We start from the raw sequence: 10,059 nt of genomic DNA, 5'->3' as shown, positions 1-10,059 counted from the left end.
CATATCACTGAGATCATAGGATAATTGTCTTTCGCTGATTTACTTATTTCTCTTAGTATAATACCCTCTAGCTCCATCCACATTGTTGCAAATGGCAAGATTTCATTTTTTGATGGTTGTGTAATATTCCATTATGTATACACATACCACATCTTCTTTATCCATTCATCTGTTGATGGACATCTGGGCTCTTTCCATAGCTTGGCTATTGTGGACACTGATGCTATAAACATTGGGGTGCAGGTGCCCCTTCGGACCACTACATTTGTATCTTTGGGGTAAATACCCAGTAGTGCAATTGTTAGGTCGTAGGGTAGCTCTATTTTCAACTTTTTGAGGAACCTCCATACTGTTTTACAGAGTGGCTGCACCCGCTTGCATTCCCACATCACAACATACTTACTAAGGAGGAAACTAATGCAGGGGAGCCAAGAGATCTTGCTACTGGCACCGCATGGCTCTGTACTTCCTACACTGGTTTGAGAAATCTAACACAACTCCTGCCCCCATGGAACCCCAATGCTTTCCTTCTGCAAAGAATGACTCAGCCAGCCTAAGAACTAGGTGTGGATGGGATGGCCTTAGAATTCTTTGTCCACATTGCCCATCCCTAGTTGGAAACACCTTTGTTGATCTTTGAATATCCTGGCTAGGGACCGGAGGTTGTCGGAGGATCCACAGCCCCATCAAGCGATTAGAAGACATAGGATCAGATTAGGTTCAGGTAGTTGGCAAGCAGCCCAGCTTCTCACCCAGCCTGGGGGAGACCAGCTGGATCTTCAGGTTCCTTTTCTTTGAAGACTCAGTGGTGCTCTGGACCTGTGAGAACGCTTGGTCACTGTGACATGTGGGAAAAACAGATTAGAGGGCTAGGAGAGATCAGGCCTAGGCACACCTGAGGTCTGTGTGTGAATTAGAAAAGGATACCTGCCCCCTCAGAATGGACTGTTTACAAAAGGACAACCCCAGGGGTCATTACCTATAAATTAAACAAACAAACCAAAAAAGTCCTTTCTTCTTGGCTGCCATACCCAGTGTCAGAACATACCCAGCTTGGAGTGGGGCTAGGGGTTGGATTACATTCCTACACCCTGCTTAGTCGCTCTACAGGACCTAGGACCTTTCTGAACTGCCTGACATCAGGGCCCTCTCTCCCATTTCCCAAGATCCATATTCCTGAATCTCCAGGCTTTCCAGATGACATCCATTATTTTTTCACCTAAGAGAAGAAATCTAGACTGACCTCAGAAAGAACAACCTGCGTTTAATCTTTTCAGTATAAACCAATCGTGGGCCTTGGAGCTTCAGACCTTGCCTTAGGCAAAGCCTCAGTTTCTCCATCTTAAAAATGGGGGCAATAAAAATGACCTTGCAGGACTGATTCAATGAATGGACTGCACGGAACACAATGCTGGCACAGAGTGGGTCTGCAACACCACGTGGTCCGTGGCCCTCAGGTGGCCGAGACCTGCAGGATGCCCGCAGCGGACGTTGTACGCGCAGTCCCCGCAACTCCTACAAGCTGGGAGGTGAGGGGCCCGGGCCAGTCCTCTCCCCCGGGGCTCCTGCGGACACCTCAGCTGCAGGCGGGGAGGCAGGGGCAGGGAGGGCCGAGCAGCTCTGCACTGCAGCCACCTGCGCCACGACCTGGGCGGAGGGCGCGCTTCCAGGCGCCCGGGGTGCGGCCGACTCCCGGAGGCGGGAGGCGGCGGGGGCGGCGGGGCAGCGGACCCGGCGGGCGAGCGCGGGCGAGCAAGGAGTTAAGCGGGGCCGGAGGCAGCGCGCCTGTCAGACGCGAGCATGTGCAGTTTGCACAGCATCCGTACTATGGGTGAGTGCCGCCGCCGCCGCCGCCGCCGGGGGCTCGCTTCGGCCCGGGCACCGGCGGCTGCAGCCCCCCGGGCCCCGCGCCGCCACGGCGGGCGCCGCCACACAATGCGGGACTAGGTGCGGCGCGGGAGGACCGGCGGCGTGGGGGAGGCACGGCCGGCAACTCGACGCGGGGGGAGCCGCAGCTCCGGGCGTGGGGGCGGGGAGCAGGCGGCGCAGGAGAGCGCCCCGAGTCCCGGCGCGGGAGGAGGAGCGGGAGCGAGCCGGGAAGACGGCGCTCCTGGCCGCACCTGCGCCCGGCAGGCGGCCGGCCCTGCCCTGCCCTTGCCCGCAGCCTCGGCCCCGCACCGGTAGGTGCCCCCAATGCCGACGGAGAGGCCTTTTCGCCGCCCGTAGAGGTGGCCGCGCCGGGCGGGCAGCGCCGAGCGCGGGGGGCCCGGGGATGGTGTGGTGATGGGGAAGACCGGGCGGCCGGGCTGGGGGGTGCTGCCGGATCCCGCTTCCTCTTTGCTTTCGGTTTCGAAGCGGCTGCCCCGGCTGGAGAGCGAGCCGCAGATTAGAAGGTGCGCCCGGGCTTGGCTTCCCGGCGGGGGATGGGCGCACAAGGGGGCGTGTTGGGGAAAAGGTGCACGTTGGCAACTTTCCCCGCCTGAAACAAAGGGGTATCCGGGAGGTGTGTGGGGGCGAAGGGGCCAGCGGGGATCTCCGGCCGGGAAGGCTGACAACCCCCCCTTCCTCCGGGCGGAGAGCACCTCTGAGGCTGCCTTGGGAGCGCGGAGGGGGGCGCCAGTTTCAGTGGGAGCTAGGGAGCCAGGGCATGGGAGTGAGAAACACCGACCCTCTTGAGTTTGAGGCTGAGGACTTTCCTGAAGGGGATGGAACCGTGCCAAGATGACCCTGCTGCCTTCTCCCCGGGGTGCATGGAAAAACCGGGTGATGGTGGACTGCACACCTGGAGTCAGTGCCCTGGGGCCCGGCCCAGCCGCCTGGCCGCCAGCTCTCCATTTGCCCTCTCTGATTCGAGATCCTCGGTGGGAGATGCAGGGTTGAGATGGGGACCATAACAGCCCTTTTCATGGCAAGGGCAGGGAGACATTGGCCTCTTTCCCAGGTGTCTTCTTTTCCCTCTTTCAGGGCCTGGTCAGAAGCTGACCCCCTTTCCTTCCTTCCTGGGACTTTCTCCAAGGTTTCCTCAGGGGTATGTTTGGTTGCCTCAGGTACCGGGCTTAGGGTGCTAGGTTGCTCTGATGCCACTTCAAACCCTCTCCAGAGAAAGAGATCAGGACCCCAGGGAGCTGTGCCAATGTAATCTTGGGGGCTCTGCTCACCAATTCTCCTGTGTTCTCAGCACCCAGTAACAAATGAGCTGAGACTCTGGCCTTTAGGCTTGGGTCATCGGACTGCCTGAGTTTCTCTCTTTGTTGTAACCAGGAAGAAGGGTAAAGGTTAGGGCTGAAAGGCTAGCCCTGGGGGTATACTGTCTTTCTCTCTAGAGAGCAAGTGGGCCGGGATCCAGGTCGCTGGTGTCTCCAGACCCAAGCTGACTCTCATGTGACCACTAGCTTCCATTCTGTGGCAGGACTGCCCACTGCCTTTCTTCCTCTTAGAAAGGACAGCCCTTTGAGAATTGGGTTTTCCCCCGGTTGCAGGGCAGGACTACATCTGCTTGCCTGTGGAGACGGAAGGCACTGCGGGTGGCAGGGAGCTGGACTGTTGGGTGCTGTTCCTGCCTGCTGTGAATGGGCTGATGATACAAGTCGTTGGGCCAGGGGTGGGCTGTGTTACTCTGGAGACATGGAGGGGGTGGGCTGGGATGAGGTTTGGCCTTCTACCTCAAGGCTTTGTGTTTGGGGACAGAGAGGGGCAACTGGGAGACAACAGGTCCTTGGAGGCCAGATGACAAGCTGATGTCATGTTGACTTCAGCCACTCAGAGGCACTGGAATAAGGGAGGTCCCAGGACCAGTGAGGGGTAGCAGGAGAAAATGAAGTCCCCCGAGTCCCACATGTGTAGCTCTGGAACTTGGGGCGGAAGTCAGGTGCGGGTGCTAGAGCAGAGAACACCGCCAGCCCACTTGCAGGGACCTTTCCCTTCTAAATGGGTAGGGTTGATTATTGCTCAGCCCCCCATTGGGTTTATCCCAAGCTGTTTACTCAGAAGTGAGAGTAAGGCTATGGAGGCCTGACCTTCCCACCCCCGGTGGTGAGAGAAGGGCTGTTCCATGGCCTGTTCCTCAGATGTACTGAGTCAGATGGGAAAACGGTACTCCCCCGACTCCCTCTCAAAGCAATGAGGCCTGAAGTTATACATTTGTAAAGTGATTTAAGAGCCTTGGGTCCTTGAAAGATGTGAAAGGAGTTAGGGAAACTTTTGCTGTGTTTATTTCACGTGTATTAGATTTATATATTGTTTCTAAAGGGAAAGGTGTCATTTTGCAGTAAAGGGCTAAATTACACTTTTGTGATAGGGAAAGCTCAGTGCTGCTTTTAAAAGTGTAGTTTTTAATCGGAAGGCACTTGCTGTAGCACGCAGGCCGCAAGTGTTTTCCTGTCTGCCTCTGCTCTCCGGACATCGTAGAGCTCCTTCCAAGTAGGATTTCCCCCAGTAGACAGGGTGCAGCCTGGACATCAGTGACAGTCACCTTCCCAGCTCTGAGAAGGGAAGGGTCTCTGATGATGGCAGGGACTCTGATGTTAGAAGTTGAGACCTGGGTATAGGGAGTAAAGCGAAGCTGTTTGGTCTCATCAGAGGCCATATCAGATCTGGCTGTCCTTGAGGAAAGGGAAATCTAACCTCCTCCTTCCCGCACAGCCTGGCCATTTTCAAATTTGTATCCCTTTACTTTCCTCCTACCTCCTCACCTCACTCCCAATTTATAGACAAGGTGGTTTGAGTTTTCTTTTTTTCTTTTCTTTTCTTTCCTTTTATTGCAGGAACATTCCTTTTAAGGTGTGGATAATTCTGACTTGGCAAACTCTCAGCTCCCTTTGTGGCAACACCTGGCTGAGGAAGGAATGTCAGAAGGGATGTCAGGAAGAAATACAGCCTTTCTGGCCGGGTCTTCTGCTTGCTGTACCACCCGTCTCAGCCGTCAGAGGCTTTGTATTAGAAAAGTGAAGTGTAAGCAGATTTCTGGGGAAGGGCTAGGAGGCAGCACTTTTGGTTACGGTTTCTCTTGAAGGAAACTGAGCCACGCTGAGTTAGGCCAGTGGCTGTGGCGTGTGTGAGTGTCTGTGGGGGGCAAGTTTTCTTTTCCTGCGATTTCACAGTGTTTGAGAGTAAGTACTAGAGGAGTCCCCAGTAAGGTGCAGACGCACCGATGGAGTTTAGGAACCCATGTGTTTGGTTTCCGATGCCCATGTGCCTCGGACTTCGCACTGGGGGATGCTCCATGCTGCTGTGATTTAAGGAAAAGGAAGTGGCTTTCACCCCTGCCACTCACATCCCTAGACAGAGCTGAAGCTGAATCGTCAGGGCTCATTCCCAGATAAAAAGGAGGGCCTGCTCCCTTGCCTGTGCTCACACCGATCCCGCAGGTGTGGGCTCCCACTCTCCTCCACTTCAGGCTGTCCTCAATGTTCATTTTAACATCAATCTCCCTATATATAAATTTAGTGGGGTTGAGGTCACAGAGTGGTATTGGTCCGCTGCTCCTTCAAAGGGTGGTTCTGAAAGGTAACTTTCTACCCTGCTCTGATGTTGGTGCTTCTATCTTTGGGCTTGGTCACAGTCCTATCTGGCAATGTGAGGAGTAACCAAAGTCATTGCCAATTTCTCTTTCTGAACATGCAGCTGCCCATTATCCTTTACTCTGCTGGCTCCCCAACAGAGAACTTGATATCCTTTCAGGGCTCTTGGCCTCAGTGTGACTGGTATTATAGAAGGGACGGCATCCTTGAAATTAGGGCCTACAGTCTACACGGACAGGACTTGGGTCTCAGCTTGCTCCTTCCTGCTGCTCCATCCTTTCGGAGCATAACAGTAAAAAAAAAAAAAAAAAAAAAAAAAAAAAAAAAGACTTGCGTTGTCAAATCCTAACCTCATGTAGGGAGATCTAATAGATGGGATGGGGGGCATAAATCTGAGAGCGTTTTCTGCCATTCCTTTCTACTTTGGAAGCCCCGCCTTCAGAACACACTGGATTAGCCATTTCTGACTGCTTCCGCAGTCGAATTTGAATGATGAATGCTTTCTAACTGGTTCATTCATTCACTGCTTCCTTTCAGTTTCTAAGAGGCACCCCGTCACATGAGTTTCTGGAATGGTCCGTTTCCATTAGAAAGGTCACTACCCTGAGTTTTCGTTAAGGCCTCGATAACTGCCCTGAGGATCTAGGGATGCCAGCCAAGAAGGAGATGGAAGAGTCACAAAGAGAGGATTATTTTCTGGACTTCTGAAGGGTGATTCATGCTTCAAGATAAAATGTGCCTCCTGGGCTCCACGGTTTCAGCGCACAGGCAGTGGAGGGACGGGCCCGGGTGCAGCGAGCAGCCCACCTTATAGACAATAATCAATGTGCTTTGGAGCAATGGTGGGCACCTATTTTTAGCCTACTGCCAAACCCTACCTTCTTTTTTATAGCTGTCCTTGGCCAGATCCCATTCCAGTCTGTAGGTTCCCCCTCCCTCTCATTCCCAATCCAAAAAGCCTTTCGAAAGCCAGGAGTAAGGCAGCCAGGGCATTGGTCTGACTTTCTGCTCCCTCTTAAAACAAATATGGACAAGAAATATTGTCAGCACTGGGTAACACAGGAGCAGCTCCAGATTTTTGTTTTTGTAACTGTTTTTGCCTGCTGCTAACAAGGGGATGACTTTCTTACACTGACCTGTAGGTGCCTTACAGCTTTCGTGGAGCCTGCACAGTTTCTAGCACACAGGGAGTGCTTGTTAAACCATCAGTTGTGGTACTTGGATGTGATCAGATACTCAGATTTCTAGGTCATTGGGCAATGATGTCGTTTGTGCAAGAGCCGATGGTTGGCAAAGGCTTCCAGAATCAGGAAATCTTGGATCTCTCCCTGATTCACTTGTGTGACCTTGGACAGCCGATTTCAGCCCTCTGAGCCTTAATTCCATAAATGGAGCTTCAGCTGGCTTCTGTGATCATAACAATGATAGCAGTGACAGCCATCATTTATTAAAGACTTACTGTATGCCAGGCATTGGACTAGTCACTTGACATATGTTCTCTTTCTCTCACAGCAATGAGATAGCTAATATTAATTATCCCCATTTTACAGCTGGAAAAACTGAGGCTCTGAAAGATAAAGTGATTGCACATGTCACACGACTAGCAAGTATCCACAAACTGGGATTTGAACTGGGATCTGTCTGATTCTGTTGTGTTCTGTAACCTTGGATCAGGGGATGGAACAAGTGTCAAGGAGAAGGTAAACAGGGAGATAATGTCAGTACGATAGAAGAGGGAGAGCTGATGTGGATTAAACACAGCTAGTTAAAAGGAGATGGAATTACAGAGTCTTATTTGAAAAACAACATCCCAGGGGCGCCTGGGTGGCACAGTCATTAAGTGTCTGCCTTCGGCTCAGGGCGTGATCCCGGCGTTCTGGGATCGAGCCCCACATCAGGCTTCTCCGCTGGGAGCCTGCTTCTTCCTCTCCCACTCCCCCTGCTTGTGTTCCCTGTCTCTCGCTGGCTGTCTCTCTGTCAAATAAATAAATAAAATCTTTAAAAAAAAAAAAAAGAAAGAAAAACATCCCAATGAATGTTCGGGAAGGAGAGAGAGGTTGGTACCCTGCACTGAGGAAGTAGACCAGATGGCCTGGGAGTTACTATAAGGGGAACAGACTTTCTGCTTGGCATAGGAATGTATCTCATAAACCCCATTTCATTTTGATGCCAAAATTTTTCTGTCGTTGAACAGACTCTCTGGGCAGCATTTTTCTTTCTGTCACCCTACTGCCACTAGTCATAATGGCTTATCTTTGCAGATTCTTCACTCCAGACCTCATCCTCCAACCTAGTTTCTGGGCCTTCCCTGCTGATCATTAGAGTCCAGCTGTGGAGACCTGATTCTGACTCTGGGGTCCCAGGTACACTCTGCAAAGGGTAGAAAGCATTGGACTGTCCTGTTCTGAGAAAGTGCTTGTGTCCACTGAGTACTCGCTTCACAGTGACCAGCTAGTTCATTGAGATGATGCTTGTCATTTTCATCCTTATTCGTTCCAGGCAAGTTAACTCTAAGGCTCTTCTACCGTTTTGAGGTGTTTGTGGAAGAGGAATGAAGGTTGAGGTGGCGGCCTGGGGAGGTAAGCTGACCCTGCTTTGGGAGTTAGCGTGATGGTATATAATGGAACATCATCCTGGGGGGCAGGGGGATTTGGGTTCTCTCAGCTCGGTGACTCTGCCACATGACGTGAGTGCTTGGCCTTCCATTTCCTCATATGTAAGATGAGAGTGTTGAAAGAGAGACTCCGTATTGTATCTCCTCCAGCAGTGCTGCTGGCTGACCCAGCAGAGTCTGGACAATTTGGTCCTTTCTCAGGGAGTAATTCATCTCGTCTAGAATTGTAGGGAGTCAGAGCTGGGGAGAACAAAGGTGGGGTTGAAGGAGAAAGAAGCCAAATTGGAAATTAAGGGACAAAGTCAGAGCTGGAGTAAGTCCCTTCGTGTGAAGGGGAGCTGGGTCAGTCATTCCTCCTTTGACTGTTTAAGTGGGGGAGCTGAGAGGTGGCATCTGTTTGCCCTGCATTCACCATCTCCTAAACTGTGAGGAGCACGCCTTGTCTCTTGTCTTAAAACTTAAACTTCACACTCCTCTCATCCTCCACCTCTCCCCAGCTGAAGGCAGCAGGCAAGTTGTGTGTTGGTGAATGTTTCACATTCTGCACTTGGATTTGGCCGACTCCGGGGCGTGGTTCAACCCAGGATCTACCCCCCCCCCCCAAGGCTCCAGGACCTGGGCGCTTTGGCTGGTGCTTTCCAGGTGACTTGGTGTTAGTGAGAACAGGCCTCCTCTGGCTGCCCTCGCTCCCCCTGGAAGCTGAGCCTGGGAACTCAGGGAGTCACAGCTTCTCTGTTCATGGATTTGGGTCATCTCAATTTCCCTTTGAACAAAGCCATTTATGCAAGGACCCTTGGATTCTGCTGTCCGTTCGTACATCGTCAGTTTTCATTTCATTATGTTCAAGGTTAAGGAGCAAGTGAAGTCCCACTGAACCCACCAAACCAATCTTTTCTGTCCCCGCCTGCCCTGCTTTCCTCTTAGTTCCTTACTGCCCTTAACCCACTTATTCCCAGGAGTGGCTGCTCTACCACTGGGAATATGAGAGATGATTTTGGTTGGTACAGGGACAAACATTTCATTTAAATAGCTGTGTTTCTAATGAGTTAACGAGTATAAAGAAAACAAGACTCATTGGGTTGTACTCAGAAAGTGACTTAATTTTGTCTTCCACTGTCCCTTTCTGCTTATTCAGTGGGACTCATTCTTTCCCTGCCCTGGGATGAAAACTTAGGCCGCATAACTGTCTGGGTCATTCTTAGGCAGTAGAAGGTCCTATGATCACTTTAAGTCACAAAACATAGCCTCAATTCAGTACTTAATCTGTCCAGTCCTTTGTCACTGGGCTGGGAGGGACAGGAAACGGCTCAATTGGCCACACTGGTGTCTGCCGACTTCCAGCTTCCCAGGCCTCGCAGGTATTTGATGCTGATTCTCTCTTGTGGCCGTGTTCATGGCTTCCTCAGAGACTCCTCCCCATCAGTTGCTGGGATCATTCGCTTCCTGTTGTCTTGAAAAGAGCAAATTATCCTCTACTCTAGATCATTGTTCTTTCATCAGCCCCTAAAACCCAGTGAATTACCTCCAGCCTCTTCCAGCTAAGGTCCTGCAGTCCGTCTGGGTGGCCTTCTTGGACAAGACCTGCTCGGGTCTCACGCCAGCCTTTTCTTGCATGTGGCCCCATTAGCCAGAGGAAACAGTCATGCGTCCTTTGGTGCAGTGAACCTGGGAATGCAGGCCGACCCCCCCAGCTCGGCCATCTGCCTTGGCTCCTCCGATAGCCAATGGCCAGCCTGTGTCTCTCACCTGGGTTGCCTCAGGTGGTGGTCAGATGCTGGGCCTGTGCCAGTCAGATGCCAGTCAGGTGTCCTCCCGGTTGCAGGGTCAGACATCAAGTTTCCCGAGCTGTCCTGTTGAAGCCCCTCGCCCAGGCCTGAGAATGTCAGACCTGTTATCCTCAGGGCTGTAGTTAGGACTTTGATTTAA

General features: G+C 52.1%; 1 protein-coding gene across 1 annotated transcript in view; it reads left to right on the top strand.

Annotated features, from left to right (window-relative positions):
* Window positions 1-1,841: 1,841 nt before the first annotated feature.
* Window positions 1,842-10,059, top strand: part of TMEM229B (transmembrane protein 229B) — a 38,392-nt gene continuing 30,174 nt past the window's right edge. Inside the window, exons 1-2 of the transcript XR_015721795.1 lie at window positions 1,842-2,180; window positions 8,019-8,098. The gene's annotated coding sequence lies outside the window, so the exon portion shown is untranslated. The remainder of the gene's footprint in view (window positions 2,181-8,018; window positions 8,099-10,059) is intronic.

Source organism: Ursus americanus, chromosome 26 (assembly GCF_024610735.1).
Source record: "Ursus americanus isolate L20-20 chromosome 26, mUrsAme1.1.p, whole genome shotgun sequence".
Lineage (NCBI taxonomy): Eukaryota > Metazoa > Chordata > Mammalia > Carnivora > Ursidae > Ursus > Ursus americanus.
The sequence above is the reverse complement of the archived record's forward strand: the minus strand, read 5'-3'. Positions and strand labels throughout refer to the sequence as shown.